The sequence below is a fragment of the Abramis brama genome, assembly GCF_963993115.1.
Source record: "Abramis brama genome assembly, chromosome: 18".
Lineage (NCBI taxonomy): Eukaryota > Metazoa > Chordata > Actinopteri > Cypriniformes > Leuciscidae > Abramis > Abramis brama.
The window spans coordinates 11,093,385-11,101,561 of NC_139980.1; the positions used below are offsets into that span (position 1 = coordinate 11,093,385).

The window sequence follows — 8,177 nt, forward strand, 5'->3', positions numbered from 1 at the left end:
TATTTGAATTAATTGTGGAATTGATCTCTGATATCTGAAATATTAAATTGTTACATGTGATTATTCTAACTGATTTTGACATTGTTCATTTAATGGTTAAAGGAATAGTCAAACATTCGCTCACTTTTAGTGAGGCACAGATATTATTAAAACCTTTCATTTATGGAGTCAGATGAAATAACGAGTAAATATATATGATTAATGTATTGCAAATTTAACCAACCAATACTTTGCATGAGTGAGGATAGAACACGTGATAACCTTCCTCGTGTATTGGTGAACCGGCATTGGACCAATATATCGGGCCTTACAGTATGTATAAGTATTGTTGATTGTTTTAATGTATTTTATCTGACATCACACCTGCCCAGGGACTACAGTTGAAAATTAGCCAAGTTGGCTAAACTGGCACATTTACATAAATGTTTATTAATGTGCACTGTCCCTGTAACTTTAAACTGTATAAATAAATAAATAAATTCTGCATGCATCTGTGGTAAAAAGCGACTGTTTCCCAGTGACTGGACTGGACCAGTGTACTCAGGTGGATGATCTTCATGTCCATTTTCTCTGGGGTTTCCAGAATTGCCCTTTTCTACAGCTGCAATACAGAAGATCATTTCATTTGGCATTTAGCTTTGATTAATAAAATAATGCATTTTACAGTTTGTTTGTTTTTTCTGATATTTTGACAGAAAAAAAACACAAGCAAGAACAAAATTTAGACTTAGTCCGTCTTCTCTCTCTGTGTGCGTGCGTTTGTTAGAGAGAGCTCGCGCAGCACTGAGACAATGGTAGGCTATTTTTAAATCCAGTAATTAACACGCTAGTTTTCATACTAAATGAATATGTAACATAATTAGGTACTTTAGTTATTATTAACACAATAACATTACACATTCATGCTACATTTCTCAACACTGAGAATGAATAAATAAACGCCTGTTTCTCCAGACTCGCAGCTGTCAGTCATCCACAAGTCAGAGCACTTTCATAATAACTAGGCTAGCCATAGCGATTTCAAATTTATTTACATTATATTGTTCAGAGTGACCATGAATTTTTAAAGTTAATCCATGCGATCACGCAGAGGATTATGTTAACTCAATTCAATATTTCAACTTTCCACATCTCCCCCAGCCTGTTTACCGTTACTCGCTTGCTATTTGGGGAATGAACCATCGCTATGATCGGTCGAACTCTTCTTCTTCTGCTGTTGCTTGATTTGAGTACAGTGCGTGCACCAGGTTTTTGCGTGGTTTAGAGTGACAAATCGTACCAGCGTACTTTGAGTTCAAAATGCGTACAGGTTGGCAGGTCTGAGCCTGTTCTATCTCAAATAATGTATTTTTGATTTAAAGGCCTGAATTGATTAAACAAAAAAACATCTCTTTTTCTTACTTTTTTGGCTTCTTTCTTCTTCATTCTCTGTGTATCTGCAAACCAGGGATGATCTAACATGTTCTCTAAGGTGTAAAGTTCCCTCCTTCCCTCAAGCTGCCGATGAAGCAGCCGACGAAGCTGCTGACATTCTGTGAAAGTTTTCAGAAGAGAGCGGATTAATCACGTTTGACCTTTCTGTAGTACACGTAAAGGTGTATGTTACCATGAAATACAAAGCATGTGTTGCTGTTACTATGACATGAACATTTAATTACTGCTAACATTCATTATCAGTCTCCTGTGTTTTACACTTTGCTCATTCGTCATCAAGGTTTGACACATAGGGCCCTATCTTGAACCCAGCGCAATTGACTTTGTACAACGACGCATGTCTCATTCCTATTTTGCACCCGACGCACAGCCGACTTTTCCTTCCACAGACGCACGTCAATAAATTAGGGAATGAACTTGCACTCTCAGGCGGTTCAGCGAAAAGAGGAGGTGTGTTCCGGCGCAAACGTTCAAGCGTGTCTGCTTTTAAAGGGAATGTGAGATGACGCCCTGATTGGTTTATTTCACGTTACGCCCAAACCACACCTATGAGTAATGTAGCTACTTCAGACCAACCCATTTTAGATTTGCGTCGGGCGCAAGAGTCATTTATCCCGCTGGTATAAAAGCAACAGCGCCCAAGAACCGCCCACAAAGTTACTTGCGTTTCGCGTTTGATACTTGCGTTTCAGATCGTTAAAATAGGGCCCTTCTCATTTTACTGTCACTTTATGTGTCAGAGCTTTATATGTTTTCCAAGCAATGTTATTTCCACTTCGTTCTTGTTATCAATCTCACCTCTGGACAGGTTTACTTTTTTCCCAGACGGATGTCTTATTTGATTGACATCCGTCTAGTCAAGTCAAGTCAAGTCATCTTCATTTATATAACGCTTTTAACAATGTAGATTGTTCCAAAGCAGCTTTACATTGAGAATAGGAAATTAAAGTAAAGTGTTTTGGCTTTATAGCAGCTCTAGAATAAAGTTATTGTCCAGCTAAAGTTAGCTTGATTAATTCACTTCCGTCGCAATGATCATTAGTTATTAACTTAGGGGCCGCGAACACGACACCGTTTTAACAGAAAACTCTCAAGTTCTTTTTGTTCAAACTTCAAAAACGCGAAGCAGTGAGAACGCCGATGGCGTGCACATGCGTATTGCAAGTTCAGTCTATAGGCATGTGCGTTTGAATATATGTGCGCATGCATGTAGTCCTTCCCTACAAATCAACCCTCAACATACTACTTGTCTGGCCTTAAAATTAATACAGAATTTTATCGCTTCCACGTAGCCACGCAAACCGGAATTATCCCGACAACGCTTTATCTGTAGATAGGTAAAGGGAGGGGAGGGAGACCTTCACAGGGAAGAGCCTAGTTGACATTTCAGGACTGCACTGTCGTCGTGTCCAAGCGCAGGTCCTACATCAGATCTGGATACAGCCTGGATCCGGCGGACTGCGGTAAACCTCGGGATAAACAGAGAGACTAATATTAGCGTAGACGCCATTCTTCTTATGATGTAACGAGTACATCAGGATTTATGGGAAGTGTTCCTGGTTCCGGCTGACCTAATCTGTGCAGCCTAACATTGAATTATAACAGTCTATAATGTGTTATGTGTATGCTAGGTCAAAGAGATGTGTTTTTAGTCTAGCTTTGATCTGACAGAGTGTGTCTGCTTCCCGGACAATGTTAGGAAGACTGTTCCAAAGTTTTGGTGCTAAATAGGAAAAGGATCTACCGCCAGCAGTTGATTTTGATATTCTAGGTATTATCAACTGGCCGGAATTTTGAGATCGCAATAGACGTGAAGGACTATAATGCGTTAAGAGATCGCTCAAGTACTGCGGAGCTAAACCATTTAGTTCTTTGCAAGTCATCAGCAATATTTTAAAATTCATACAATGTTTAATAGGGAGCCAGTGCAGTGTTGACAGAACTGGGCTAACATGGTCATACTTCCTGGTTCTGGTAAGAACTCGAGCTGCTGCGTTTTGGACCAGCTGTAATTTGTTTATTAAGCGTGCAGGGCAACCACCCATAATAGCATTACAATAATCTAGCCTTGATGTCATGAACGCATGGACTAATTGTTCTGCATTTGTCAAAGAGAGCATATGACGCAATTTAGATATATTTTTAAGATGGAAAAATGCGCTTTTACAGATACTAGACACGTGACTTTCAAATGAAAGATTGCTATCAAAGAGCACACCCAGGTTGGTTCCTAACCGACGACGAAGACTTGACAGAGCAGCCATCAAGTGTTAGACAGTATTCTAGATTATTATGTGAGGAAGTTTTTTTGTCCAAAAATTAGAATCTCTGTTTTTTCAGAATTAAGTAGTAAGAAATTACTAGTCATCCAATTTTTTATATCACCTATACATTCCATTAATTTAGTGAATCGGTAAGTTCCGTCAGGGCATGAAGAAATATAGAGCTGAGTATCAATCGGCATAACAGTGAAAACTAATTCCATGCTTCCTAATTATATCTCCCAAGGGTAGCATGTACAGAGTGAAAAGCAACAGTCCTAGTCCTGAGCCTTGTGGTACGCCATACTGAACTTGTGATCGATAAGACATCTCTTCATTTACTGCTACAAACTGATAACGGTCAGATAAGTATGATTTAAACCATGCTAATGCAATTCCACTAATGCCAACATAATTTTCGAGTCTATGTAAAAGAATGTTGTGGTCAATAGTATCAAATGCAGCACTAAGATCGAGTAACACTAATAGAGAGATACAACCACGATCGGATGATAAGAGCAAATCATTTGTAACTCTAATGAGAACAGTCTCAGTACTACGGTACGGTCTAAATCCTGACTGAAAATCCTCACAGATATCATTTCTTTCTAAAAAGGAACACAGTTGTGAGGATACCGCCTTTTCTAGTATCTTTGACAGAAAAGGTGGATTCCAGATCGGCCTGTAATTGACTAATTCTGTACGATCAAGTTGCGTTTTTTTAACAAGCGGTTTAATCATTGCCAGCTTAAAAGTTTTTGGTACGTATCCTAATGACAAAGATGAATTAATGATATTAAGAAGAGGATCTATGACTTCTGGAAGCATCTCTTTCAGTAGCTTAGTCGGTATAGGGTCTAACATACATGTTGTCGATTTAGATGATTTAACGAATTCTTCCTCTTCTATAGCAATGAATGAATCAAATTTTTCCTTAGAGACACTACAATGCACTGTCTGATGCGATACTGTAGTAGACGGTTGCATAGTTATAATTTTCTCCCTGATATTATCAATCTTGTAAGTGAAGAAGTTCATAAAGTCATTACTGCTGTGCTGCTTGGAAACTTCTGGGCTTGAAGCTTTATTTTTCATTAGTTTTAGCCACTGTTTCAAATAAATACCTAGGGTTTTGTTTATTCTCTTCTAATAGGGTTGAAAAATAAGCAGATCTAGCAGCTTTTAAGGCCTCTCTGTATGCAATCGAGCTCTCTTTCCATGAAATGCGAAATACCTCTAGTTTTGTTTTCTTCCAGTTGCGCTCCATTTTTCTGGCTGCTCTCTTAAGGGCCCGAGTGTGCTCGTTGTACCACGGCATTGGACTATTTAGTCTTCTTTAAGCGCAACGGAGCAACTGTGTCTAAAGTGCTGGAAAAGAGAGAGTTCAAAGTTTCTGTCGCAATATCGAGTTCTTCTAAGCTATCTGGGATGCTGAGATGATGAAACTGATCAGGAAGATTATTAATAAAGCAATCTTTAGTGGCAGAAGTGATAGGTCTAACATATTTGTAACACGGAGTCAGCTTTGCAGCCTTGGCTAAATGAAGTTTACACGAGTCTAGATAATGATCTGAGATGTCATCGCTCTGCTGCAGAATTTCAACGGCATCAACATTGATTCCGTGTGATAATATTAGATCTAGGGTATGATTACGACAATGAGTAGGTCCTGACACGTTGTCTAACTCCAACAGAGTTAAGAATGTCTTTAAATGCCAATCCCAATGCATCTTGTTCGTTATCTACATGTACATTAAAATCACCAACAATTATGACTTTATCTGCAACCAGTACTAACTCTGATAGAAAGTCAGCAAATTCTTTGATAAAGTCTGTATGGTGCCCTGGTGGCCTGTATACAGTAGCCAGCACAAATCTCAAACATGATTTATCGTTTACACTATATATTGCTATATTAAGCACCAACACTTCAAAATAATTATATTTGAAACTAGACTTCTTAGTAATTCTAAAAATATTACTATAAATTACAGCAACACCTCCCCCCTTTGCCTTTCAGACGAGGTTCATGTTTATAACAGCAATCTTACGGGGTGGTCTCATTTAAAGTAATGTAATCGTTTGGTTTTAGCCAGGTTTCTGTCAAACACAGCACATCTAGATTATAGTCTGTAATCATATCATTAACAATAAGTGCTTTTGAAGTAAGGGATCTAATATTCAGCAACCCAAGCTTTATCATTTGCTCATTTGTATTATATCTGTTATTATTTGTTGAACATCAATTAAATTTTTACCCTTAGATGGAAGTTTGGAAGTTTTTTGCATGTCCTAATTCGGGGAACAGACACAGGGCCCTATTTTAACGATCTGAAACGCAAGTGTCAAAGCGCAAAGCGCAAGTAACTTTGTGGGCGGGTCTTGGCGCTGTTGCTATTTTCCCAGCGGGATAAATGACTCTTGCGCCAGGCGCAAATCTAAAATGGGTTGGTCTGAAGTAGCTTCATTATTCATAGGTGTGGTTTGGGCGTATCGTGAAATAAACCAATCAGAGCGACATCTCACATTCCCTTTAAGAGCAGGCGCGCTTTGTTCTAAAGCGGATTCCTATTATAACGGCGTATTTGCCAGGCGCGCGCCAGGAGCGGTTCACAGCCAAGGAGAGCAACGCTCTCGTCAGGGACGTTGGGGATGGAGAAACCCACCCAAATTAACTTCGGTTAAAAAGGCGTATGATAATTTGGGTAAATGTGTAAGCTAGATGTATGCTTTTATAATAAATTGTCTATCTATCTATCTATCTATCTATCTATCTATCTATCTATCTATCTATCTATCGTAATAATATATGATTTGCAAAAATGAAAACTGCTGCTTCTGTGTAGATGAGAGAATCAAAGTGTATGTGCGTTGTGCACACGCTACATTGATTATGGCCAAGCATGCGCCCTTAAAATAGCATATGAATAACATGCGCAACCCGCCACTGACTTTAAACTATTTTTTCCTGGTTAGTGGCGCAATTGTTTTCTAAACCTGCAAAATAGCATGAAGGGACGTTTGCGCCGGAACACGCCTCCTTTTTTGCGCTGAACCGCCCAGGGAGCGCAAGTTCATTCCCTAGTTTAGCGACGTGCTTTTGTGGAGGGAAAAGCGCGCTTTGCGCGGGTGCAAAATAGGAATGATACATGCGTCGGTGTACAAAGTCAATTGCGCTGGGTGCAAGATAGGGCCCACAGTCTCTATATGATGATATCTAGGTGAAAGAGGCTCTATGTGATGGGATTTATCTGACGTTGGTGACGCGAGATAGCTAGCAGACGGTCGGTTTAGCCAGTCTGTCTGCTTCCTGACCTGAGCCCCAGATTGTCATGTTTGAGCTCTAAGACTATGTGCCATATTACTAGAGAGAAGAGCAACACCATCCCAGGAGGGATGAATACCATCTCTTTTCAACAGGTCAGGTCTGCCCCAAAAACTTTTCCAATTGTCTATGAATTCTATATTATTTTGCAGACACCACTTAGACAACCAGCCATTGAGTGAGGACAATCTAATAAGTATCTCATCACTCCTGCGATCAGGAAGGGGGCCAGAGCAAATTACAGTGCCTAACATCGTACTTGCGAGTTCACACACCTCTTTAACATTAATTTTGGTGATCTCCGACTGGCGGAGTCGAACATCATTTGTGTCGACGTGAATAATAATCTTAGAGAATTTACGATTAGCATTAGCCAGCACTTTTAAATTTGCTTTGATGTCAGGCGCTCTGGCTCCCGGCAAACATGTGACAACATTTAAAGACAATCTAATACTTATATATATATATAGTATATACAGTATATATATATATATATATATATATATATATATGATCATCTTTGTTCCAGCTGGTCTAGGTCTTCAATAGATGCGAGTGGAAAGACGTCATCCTCTTCATCATTCTGCATGCATCTGCGGTAAAAAGCACCCGTTTCCCACTAGAGTCTGGACCAGTGAAGTCAGGTGGTTGATCTTCATGTCCATTTTCTCTGGGGTTTGTAGAATTGCCCCTTTCTTCAGCTGCAATACAGAAGATCATTTCATTTGGCATTTAGCTTTGATGAATAAAATAAAGCATTTTACAGTTTGCTTGTTTTTTCTGATATTTTGACAGAAAAAAAACACAAGCAAGAACAAAATTTAGACTTAGTCCGTCTTCTCTCTCTGTGTGCGTGCGTTTGTTAGAGAGAGCTCGCGCAGCACTGAGACAATGGTAGGCTATTTTTAAATCCAGTAATTAACACGCTAGTTTTCATACTAAATGAATATGTAACATGATTAGGTACTTTAGTTATTATTAACACAATAACATTACACATTCATGCTACATTTCTCAACACTGAGAATGAATAAATAAACGCCTGTTTCTCCAGACTCGCAGTTGCCAGTCATCCACAAGTCAGACAGAGCACTTTCATAATAACTAAGCTAGCCATAGCGATTTCAAGTTTATTTAGATTATATTGTTCAGAGCGA

General features: G+C 39.1%; 1 long non-coding RNA gene across 1 annotated transcript; it reads right to left on the minus strand.

The window, feature by feature from the left end:
- Positions 1-545: 545 nt before the first annotated feature.
- LOC311068677 lies at positions 546-7,721 on the minus strand. Its single transcript, XR_014603414.1, has 3 exons — positions 7,630-7,721; positions 1,402-1,532; positions 546-601 (listed from the first exon to the last, which is right to left on the minus strand). It is a non-coding gene; the product is annotated as an uncharacterized lncRNA (long non-coding RNA).
- Between the last annotated feature and the right edge of the window lie 456 nt (positions 7,722-8,177).